An 11,383-nucleotide genomic window follows, 5' to 3' on the forward strand; every position below is an offset into this window, starting at 1 on the left:
ATGGAAAGTGAAAGTATGGTGGAAAAAGGAATAAACTTTATTTTCTGTTTGGGAACCGCCTATGATATATCTAGCATGGAAAGTGTTGGGAACTCTAAGTCATTTTTGTTGGTGCGTAAAGTATGCCTCTCAAAATGTTTTTATCTCTCAATTTTCCCTTTGAGCTCTGGCACCTCTACAAATCCCTACTTCCCTCTGCGAAGGGCCTTTCTTTTACTTGATGAAATTTTTATTTTTGAATTTGAGTCTCCATATTCTATTATAAAAGCACCACCTAGGAGGCACTATGATCGTACTTGAGCATTGGGTGTAGTTAATATGCGAGTGTGTTTCATGAATGGATCAATGATTGAGCATGATGGGCTAGGGATAGCTTATTTTAGCGTTCATATTTTGAAATACATGGTTGCTTGTTGATATACTTGAGTATTTAAGTTATCATGTCAAAACTAGACTATTGCTTTGAACAATATAAAAGTCCAAATGTCCATGCTATAAAGAGAATAATATGATATGACATGTTAGGCAGCATTCCACATCAAAAATTCTGTTTTATCATTTACCTACTCGAGGACGAGCAGGAATTAAGCTTGGGGATGCTGATACGTCTCCAATGTAACTATAATTTTTGATTGTTCCATGGTGTTATATTATCATTCTTGGATGTTTTATAATCATTTTATAGTCATTTTATATCATTTTTCGGTACTAACATATTGAAATAGTGCCAAGTGCCAGTTGTTGTTTTTTGCATGTTTTTTACATCGCGGATAATCAATACCAAACGAGTCCAAACACAGCGAAACTTTTTGTGGACCAGAAGACAACCAATGGGCCGAAGAAGCACCTGGAGGCTGCTCCGAGGGGAACACAACCCACTAGGGTGTGCCTGGAGTCCCAAGCGCGCCCTGGTGGGTTGTGCCCACCTCAGGTGCCCCCCAGACCGCCTCTTTACTCTATAAATACCCTAATATTCCAGAAACCCTAGGGGAGTCCACAAAATCAATTCCAGCCGCCGCAGAGTCTAGAACCACCAGATCCAATCTAGACACCATCACGGAGGGGTTCACCACTTCCATTGGTGCCTCTCCGATGATGCGTGAGTAGTTCTTTGTAGACCTTCGGGTCCGTAGTTAGTAGCTATATGGCTTTCTCTCTCTCGTTTGATTCTCAATACAATGGTCTCTTAGAGATCCATATGATGTAACTCTTTTGCGGTGTGTTTGTTGGGATCCGATGAACTTTGACTTTATGATCAGATCTATCTCTTTTTATCCATGAAAGTTATTTGAGTTTCTTTGATCTCACTACAAAAAAATACACTTTTGTGATGATACGTGTTTGTCACAGTAGGTCACTTTTTTTGTCATGCATGTACATACATGACAAATTTATGACAGAATCAAGATATTCATACCTGTGCTGTCGTAGAAGTGTTCCATGACATTACCAATATTATCATCACGGAACTGTCCACTTCCATGATAATAAATCACGCGTCACAGAAGTGCTTTCGTCAAGGGTGACCGACACGTGGCATCCACCGTAACAGAACGCTGTTAAGCTATCGGGTCGGGTTTTGGATCCGATTACCCGTTAACAGCCCCGACCAATGGGGATTTTCCACGTGTAAAATCGTCATTGGCTAGAGGAAACACGTGTCGGCTCATCGTTGAGACAGATGTCATCCACTCACTGGACAGAAGGCGCCTATGATACGTCAACACGTGGCACGGCCCAACAGTGGCCCATTCCTGTGAAAAGGTCGGTGTCGATGTCAAAACCGGCGGATCGCGGGTAGGGTGTCCCGAACTGTGCGTCTAAGGCGGATGGTAACAGGAGGCTAGGGACACGATGTTTTACCCAGGTTCGGGCCCTCTTGATGGAGGTAAAACCCTACGTCCTGCTTGATTTATTCTTGATGATATGAGTATTACAAGAGTTGATCTACCACGAGATTGGAGAGGCTAAACCCTAGAAGCTAGCCTATGGTATGATTGTATGTTGTCCTACGGACTAAAACTCTTCGGTTTATATAGACACCGGAGGGGGCTAGGGTTACACAAGGTCGGTTACAAAGGAGGAGATATCCATATCCGTACTGCCTAGCTTGCCTTCCATGCCAAGTAGAGTCCCATCCGGACATGAGACGAAGTCTTAAATCTTGTATCTTCATAGTCCAATAGTCTGGCCAAAGGATATAGTCCGGCTGTCCGAAGACCCCCTAATCCAAGACTCCCTCAGTAGCCCCTGAACCAGGCTTCAATGACGATGAGTCCGACACGCAATATTGTCTTCGGCATTGCAAGGCGGGTTCCTCCTCCGAATACACCACGGAAGAGTTTTGAATACAAGGATAGTGTCCGACCCTGCAAAACAAGTTCCACATACCACCGTAGAGAGAATAATATTTCCACAAATCTAATCTGCTGACACGTTTTGGCAACATGACATCATGCCATGGCTCGGCGATTATTCGAACCGTTTTTCTTTAACTAGCCCCGCACATAACGCGAGGCAGTTTCTTGACACGTCTTGTCAAACCAGAGATCTTGTTCCCCTTATTACGGGATTATCATCAATACGGGCGTGGGTAACCCAACCACGCCATCGATTACGGCGCTTGGGGGATAAGCGAGTTTTACCAGGCTAGTGGGGGCGCATAGTTTCGGCCGCCCTTATAAAGGGATAAGGTTTAACCTTTTTCAACCCACGCCTTCTTCCTCCTTGCTCATCCATTCTCGTGCACTCGAGCTCCAACGCCCAAGTCCACATCTTTCTCCTCAACCTTCTCTGAACATGTCCGGAGCGGGACGCAAGTGGATGGCTTCCTCTGTTACGGAGGGACACATCCAAAAGCTGCACGGAGCCGGATACTTAGCCGCGAATATCGCGCATCGGCTGCCCGCTACGAGGCAGGTCGTCCCTACCCCGGAACCAAATGAGAGGGTAGTTTTCCTCCACCACTTCCTCCGCGCACTGGGGTTTCCCTTCCATCCATTCGTCCGCAGCCTCATGTTCTACTACGGGCTGGACTTCCATGATCTAGCCCCGAACTTGATCCTCAACATTTCGGCGTTCATCGTCGTCTGTGAGGCTTTACTCCGCATCTGCCCCCACTTCGGTCTGTGGCTGAAGACCTTCAATATCAAGCCGAAGGTGGTGGGCGGCCAACAAGGAGAATGCAGCGGAACCATGGTGGGCAAGATGCCCAATGTTATATGGCTTGAGGGCTCCTTCGTGGAGACCATAAAGGGGTGGCAGTCGGCGTGGTTCTACATCACTGAGCCGCGCGACACCAAATGGGTGGCGGCCCCCGAGTTCTGATCCGGAATCCCCACGCGGCTCACCTCCTGGAAAGAGAAGGGCCTATCCTGGGGTTCATCGGTGGAGCTGGACCGACTCCAGAAATGTATCCGGAATATGACAAGCAAGAAGCTCAAGCTTGTCAACATAGTCCAGGTCATGCTCATCCGCCGGATCCTCCCATGTCAACAACGGGATTTCAACTTGTGGGAGTTCGACCCGGCCCAGCACCAGACTCTGAGCAAGCTCTTCGATACGATGCACAAGGACGTCTGGAGGGTGCTGTTCAAGGGCGCCGAGGCCCCTCCCTCTCTCACCGAGGACCGCGGGCTAAGTGCGAAGCGCCTAGCGCATTCGGTGAGTTCTATACATCAGGTAGGATATTTATTTCCCCTAGCTTAATCATGTGCGGGGTCTGAGCTCCATTCCTTTGACAGGACTGGGTGGAGACGTCGGGGCAGATTAACTGTCCGGCCCCTCTGCCCGGAGACACTGCAGACGCTCTCTTGACGGAGATGCTGACTCTGGCTCCTTACAAGGTGACGGATAAGACCAAGAAGGCCAAGGGAACCTAAAAGAGTTCCTGTCGCCAGGTGTTATCCAACTCATCATCCGATAACTCCGCGACGCACTCCTCCCCCGAAGACGAGGAGGAAGATGAAAATGCTCCCCCTTCAGTCGGGGGGGGGGGACAAGAAAAGGAAGGCCGCCCCCACTGGGGGGGGGCGAAGGGTCCAAGAAGGGAAGGACTCTCCTTCCGGACTACTCCACCACCGCCGCCGAAGGCGAAGACCAGTGGCTGCTCAGGGCCACGCCCCTAGCAAAGTCGTAAGTATTTGGATACCAGAGCAACTCATAGCATACCTTTGTCGCACTGCTTATCCTGCCGAATTGTGATTATGCAGACCGCCCCGAGCCCGTATCGATGTATCCTCGTCGGACGGCTCCCTGGACTCGTCGGATATGGATAGCGATCCACTTCCGACCGCCACCTCCCCTTCCCCTATGGACAGCGCCGAGGTGTTGTCTCAAGAGGCACCGGATAGAGGGGAGACAGTCCCGGAGGCGCCTCAAGGCGACCTTCCAGACTCCGGGAGCAGAGGGATCAAGGCTCCCAAGGGCTTCGAGTTCGGCCCTCAGTCGAACACCGCGCCGGAACCTCCACTGGTTCCGGACTCGGGAAGGCGGCCTCCTTCCAAGAGGGGCAAGACGCCTGTGCCGGTGACCTCTGTCCATCCAGAGGCACCGGACAATCTGCTGGGAGCGCTTTGCAGCGCTTCCATTGACGAAGAGCACCGCACTATTATGAGTGCAGTGGTCCAGAAGGTTCAGTCCGCCAAGAGCGGACTGACTGAAACCTGTGCCAGGCTTCTAACAGGCTTTAAGGTAAGTATGTAGAATATACAAAAAATATTACCGCATAGACAGTAGTCCCTGATGCTCTGTTCGGTGTTCACAAGGAAAAGCCGAATAAAGGATCAAACAATATCGCACGAGTCTAATATAAGTATGTCTGTATGCGTATGCAGGCTTCGCTGCTGACCTCTGTCGCACTGACTGTGGAGGTCGCCGTACTGAAGCAGGACCTCGAAGGGTCCAAGAAAGAGCTCGGCCTTGCTAAGAGGTAGCTCGAGGAGAACAAAGGTAAGTAGTACCTAGTCTATGGATATATATATAAAAAGAATTTGATTGCAAAATGACAGGATCATCATAAATTTGCCAGGGGCCACGGCCGAGGTGGCAACCCTGAAGCAAGCGCTATCCGAGGCCTAAAACAAAGCGGCCAAGGAGCGCACCAAGTGGGAAAGGCAGGAGGTTCGGGTGGGCGAGGTGCAGCAAGAGCTCCACGCTCTCGTGACGAAGCACGAGGCGTTGGAGCTTGACTTGAAGACGCGAGAGTCCGAGCTTGCCGCGGCCCTTGAGAGCGCAAAGAATGCCAAGGCCGAAGCCCAAAAGGCCCTCCAGGAGATTGATGCGATGATGAAGATAGCGGCGGGTAAGGCATTATATATGCGAAGCAAGCATGTGAAAGTAAATTACTTGTTACTTACCCGAATTCGGAGCTCTCCAGGAGCGTTTGAAGATTTTCCCCGCAGCGTGTCGGATGCCGCGAAGTTTTACTGGGCCGACGAGGGAAGCTCGACGGAGAAGCTGTTCTGGGCCCAGTATACTGGGACCGAACACCCAGTGCCTATGAGCGACCAGCTAAAGTAGCTGGTCGAGCTACACAAGGCAGCCGAACAGGCCATGAAGGGCTTTATAGTCCGGATGTGGCCTGGTGACGCGCTTCCCAACAGCTACTTCGGCCTGGTGAGGCGGCTTATGGATGCCTGCCCACGGCTGGAAGTCATCAAGCAGTCCGTCTGCATCGAAGGTGCACGCCGGGCTTTCGCCCGTGTGAAGGTGCAATGGGCCAAGCTGGACGCCGTGAAGCTGATTAAGGAAGGGCTGCCGGCGGGCAAGGAGCATCGCCACCCCGAGATGTACTATGAGGGTGTCCTGAAGGGTGCCCGTCTTGTAGCGGACGAGTGTACGAAAGATGTAATATTTGAGTAAACTTGCTCGTGTGATCCTATATTATGAAGACTTGTTCATATGCGCTATGTAACGCTTGTTTGAATTTAAAATATTACCTTCTGTTCGGCTGTTTATCAAATCTGAGAGATGGCTAGTCGTCGGCTTCTGCCCCCATGCCACGAGTGCCGGGGTGTTCGGGATAAACCTGAGCACTCTTGTTCCCATTTTTGGGTCCTTCGAGGGAGGTGCTCAGCACAACGAGCAAGGCAATCGGACTATAATGTGTTATCACTCTCACTTAGCCATAGAATTCTATAATTTTAAATTTTGGCGAAGCCCCTAGTATTTGGAAGGCCGAATTCGGGGCGCGATACACGCCTTAAGCCGAACATGGCCGACTCCTCGCTCTAAGCAGCATAAGTCTTTAGGGACTCGAAACCTCTCGAACAACGACCAGACTCTCACCTTATCATGACAGTCAGTTTTAGCTTTCTCTACTAAGGTGCTTAGCCCAGTAGAACCGGGGCACAATGGCAGTAGTTCTCCCAGTGCTACCTTAGCCGATATAGCGAAATGTAAGGTACCAAAACATGGGAGCCGGGCAAACCCAACTATTGACCCAAGACATGATTCGGAGCTGATGCATATAATGCTATAAGTTCGGGGTGCCGCACTGTCAAAAGTGTTCGGACTTCTCACGCCGTATTATGGGGTATGCTTAAGCTCCTAGCGTATTGGCCGTACCAGAGTGTACGGGTGCTGGATGTCATGAATGAACATATATATTAAAAAAGAAGAATGCAATAATTGTCTTAATGCTATGCATTGTTTATTCAGAAAGGTGCGTTTAAAGCAGAATGATACAGGTAGTGCGATAAGCAAAAAGTAGGACTATGTCCCCTCCAAGGGCAAGCTGAGGAATAGTATTAAAGTAAGTATTTCACTCGTTATCGTAATCCACCTGGGAGTTTCGTGGTGTGACATAGCTTTCTGCCTCCTTGGTTGCTGCATCATATGTTCGGCAATCATGTTGCCGGACAGGGTTTCCAGAGATTGAAGTCCTGAAAGAGAAAAATAACAAAGCGGGAAGCCCCTATTGCGGTTTAAGCCGCGTCTTGGAGCGTGTCGCAATCATGCCCCCTCCCTACCTATGCCCATGGTATTTTTAATGCATAATTATGTACGCATGGCACAAATTTTGCCATTTGGCTTGGGCCGGGGTGGGGGCCGCATTGCTATGCGAGCTCGGAACGTCCCAGGCGGTCCAATTGCCGATTACTCCGGACCCGCTTGAAGGTGTTCGGGTCCTTAAACGCCGAACTAGTGGATTGCCTTAAGAGGCTACTTTGCGCTTCCGCTGCGAGGGCCGCAGTGTGCTCCTTCGTTCGAAGAGAGCGCTCTGTGTATCCATTAACTGTAATGACCCCCCGAGGTCCTGGCATCTTGAGCTTGAGGTATGCGTAATGCGGTACCGCATTGAATCTTGCAAATGCTGTTCTCCCGAGCAGTGCATGATAACCACTACGGAACGAGACTATATCGAAGATTAACTCTTCGCTTCGGAAGTTATCCGGGGATTCGAAGACCACTTCCAGTGTGACTGAGCCTGTGCAATGGGCCTCTACACCTGGTATGACGCCTTTAAAGGTTGTTTTTGTGGGTTTGATCCTTGAGGGGTCTATACCCATTTTGCGCACTGTGTCTTGACAAAGCAGGTTCAGGCTGCTGCCGCCATCCATGAGGACTCGAGTGAGGTGAAATCCGTCAATGATTGGGTCTAGGACCAGTGCGGCGAATCCGCCATGACGGATACTAGTGGGGTGGTCCCTGCGATCGAAGGTGATCGGATAGGAGGACCATGGGTTGAACTTTGGGGCGATTGGCTCCAACGCATATACGTCCCTGAGTGCATGCTTCCGCTTCCTCTTGGGGATGTGGGTTGCGTATATCATGTTCACCGTCCGCACTTGTGGGGGGAACCTCTTCTGTCCTCCGGTGTTCGGCTGCAGGGGCTCTTCCTCGTCATCGCTATGTGGCCCCTTATCTTTGTTTTCGGCATTTAACTTGCCGGCCTGCTTGAACACCCAACAATCCCTGTTGGTGTGGTTGGCTGGCTTGTCGGGGGTGCCGTGTATTTGACACGAGCGATCGAGTATATGGTCCAAACTGGACGGGCCCGGAGTGCTTCTTTTGAATGGCTTTTTCCGCTGACCGGGTTTAGAGCCTTTGAATCCGGCATTGACTGTCGTATCCTCGGTATTGTCGCTGTTAATGCAGCGCTTATGTTTGTTGCGACGTGACCTGCTATTGCCGTCCTTGGTATCCGAAGTACCATGGTTCTTTGATATGTTATTACTGCGAGCCAGCCAGCTGTCTTCTCCCGCACAAAAGCGGTTCATGAGTGTCGTGAGGGCTGCCATAGATTTCGGCTTTTCCTGACCAAGGTGCCGGGCTAGCCACTTGTCGCGGATGTTGTGCTTGAAAGCTGCTAGGGCCTCTGCATCCGGACAGTCGACGATTTGATTTTTCTTTGTTAGGAACTGTGTCCAGAATTGCCTGGCCGATTCCTCTGGCTGCTGAATTATGTGGCTCAAGTCATCGGCATCTGGTGGTCGCACATAAGTGCCCTGAAAGTTGTCCAGGAATGCGGCTTCTAGATCTTCCCAACAGCCAATGGAATCTGTTGGCAAGCTATTGAGCCAATGCCGAGCTGGTCCTTTGAGTTTGAGTGGGAGGTATTTAATGGCGTGTAGATCATCACCGCGTGCCATGTGGATATGCAGGAGGAAATCCTCGATCCATACCGCAGGATCTGTTGTGCCGTCGTATGATTCTATATTTACGGGTTAGAAACCCTCTGGGATTTGATGATCAATTACTTCGTCTGTGAAGCATAAGGGGTGTGCGGCACCTCTGTACTGGGCTATATCGCAACGCAACTCGAATGAGTCTTGCCCGCTGTGTTCGGCCCGGCCAGACTTACTTTTACTGTATTCGGCGTGACGATTATCGTCTTGCATAGTGGCGCGCCCCCGTGATCCGTAGATCGATCTTGCATGTTTTGCTTTGTCCTCCAATACATCTTGCAGGTCTGGCGTATTTCCCCATGCCTTTTTATTTGAATGGCGTCGGGGTGCGGGCTGAGCTTTTGGCTGGAATGTTTCTCTGTCGCGCCCACGAGGTGGCCGATCAGCCGTGTCATATGCCGGAGATGTAGGTTTCGGTGCTTCCTCCTCCAGTCGGGGTAGCAACCTGCACTTTGGGTAACTCTTGGAGGGGCGTTCGAGTTTATATTCCTCGGCCGCCAGGACTTCAGTCCATCTGTCAGCTAGCAAATCTTGGTCAGCTTGAAGCTGCTGCTACTTTTTCTTAAGGCTATTTGCCGTGGCTATAAGTCTGCGCTTGAAGCGCTCTTGTTCGACGGGATCCTCTGGCACGACGAATTCGTCGTCGTCGAGGCTTGCCTCGTCTTCGGAGGGAGGCATGTAATTATCCTCCTCCTCCTCTCCATCTGCCGCTCTCTCAGGAGGGCTGGCCTCTCCATCCTCCTGCCCTAAATCTTGCTGGAGGGGATTGTTGCCGTCTTTGGCACTGTCCGGAGTGCTATTATCTCCTGTGCCGGTATCGCCACTTTTGCCTTGGCGGGACTTAGAGCGGCGACGCTGACGCCGGCGCTTGGGTTGCTTCTTGGAGGGGTCATCCTCCGTTGTCTCGTCGCCATTGCCTTCTTTGGGTGTGTCCACCATGTATATATCGTATGATGAGGTGGTTGTCCAGTGCCCTGTCGGCAGTGGTTCCTCTTCGCCTCCCGCATCGTCGTCCATACCGTCGATGTCTTCGGAGTCGAAGTCCAGCATGTCGGTTAAGTCATCGACAGTGGCTACTAAGTGGGTGGTAGGTGGGCGGCGAATTTCTTCGTCATCCGCATCCCAATCCTGCCGGACATATTTCGGCCAGGACTCTCCTGACAAGGAGAGAGACCTTAACGAGTTCAGTATGTCACCAAAGGGCGAGTGCTGAAAAATATCCGCGGAGGTAAACTCCATGATCGGCGCCCAATCGGATTCGACAGGAACGGGCGCAGGCGGTTCGGTGTCCGTGGCTGGAGAAGGATCCGGTAGTTTGACAACACGGCTCTCGTGAAGGGTAAGGTCGATATTCGGCTCGATCGCCGCTGAGGATACGGCCTCCGTGACGGGGTCTATCCACCCGTCCATGGATGGCGCAACTGGCTCCGAATAGAGGCTAGGAGCGGCCGCCGGTGCGATCTCCTGAATACAGTCTGATGGCAGAGCTAAATCGTACTCATCGTGACCGTGCGGCGCACAAGGCAAGGGCTCGAATCCGTCGAAGATCAAGTCTCCGCGGATATCGGCCATGTAGTTTAAGCTTCCAAACCTGACCTGGCGGCCAAGGGCGTAACTTTTGATCTGCTCCAGATGGCCAAGCGAGTTGGCCCGTAGTGCGAAGCCGCCGAACACAAAGATCTGTCCGGGGAGAAAAGTCTCACCCTGGACTGCATCGCTATCGATGATCGTAGGAGCCATCAAGCCAAACGGTGACGACACAGAGGAACTCTCAATGAAAGCACCAATGTCGGTGTCAAAACCGGCGGATCTCGGGTAGGGGGTCCCAAACTGTGCGTCTAAGGCGGATGGTAACAGGAGGCAGGGGACATGATGTTTTACCCAGGTTCGGGTCCTCTTGATGGAGGTAAAACCCTATGTCCTGCTTGATTTATTCTTGATGATATGAGTATTACAAGAGTTGATCTACCACGAGATCGGAGAGGCTAAACCCTAGAAGCTAGCCTATGGTATGATTGTATGTTGTCCTACAGACTAAAACCCTCCGTTATATAGACACCGGAGGGGTCTAGGGTTACACAAGGTCGGTTACAAAGGAGGAGATATCCATATCCGTACTGCCTAGCTTGCCTTCCACGCCAAGTAGAGTCCCATCCGGACACGAGACGAAGTCTTCAATCTTGTATCTTCATAGTCCAACAGTCCGGCCAAAGGATATAGTCCAACTGTCCGGAGACCCCCTAATCCAGGACTCCCTCAGCCGGCCCATTTGACTTGGTCAAAAGCTGGCGGGCCGGCCCATGGAAAGCATGTTAACGGCATGTTCGCATATAGCCCATTTACAGCCCACTAACCCAAGGCCCGTTACGCCCTATCCGATTTAGGCCCAGTAGCGTCATCTGGGCCGTCCAATATGATTCCAGCCCGTTTTCACTTCTGGCCCATGTATAGCCCATGATGTCTTTCGGCCCATATGAGGCCCTTTATAACTCTTGGCCCATTAGTGGCCCATGCTAAAACTGGCCCGTAATGAACAGTGTATTACTTTACACCCATTAACGGCCCGTGATGAAACTGGCCCGTAATGAACAGTGTATCACTTTATACCCATTAACGGCCTGTTATTCCGTTGGGCCGTTTCCAGCCCAAGTTAACTTTCGGCCTTCTGAGGGCCCATTTATTCTTGGGCTCCTTTGCAGCATTCGGTTACTTACGGCCTGTTACTGTCATTTTCTGTTTGTGGGCCAAATTCA

This window comes from Triticum urartu, chromosome 3A (assembly GCF_056163025.1).
Source record: "Triticum urartu cultivar PI428250 chromosome 3A, HENAU_Tu73, whole genome shotgun sequence".
Taxonomy (NCBI): Eukaryota; Viridiplantae; Streptophyta; class Magnoliopsida; order Poales; family Poaceae; genus Triticum; species Triticum urartu.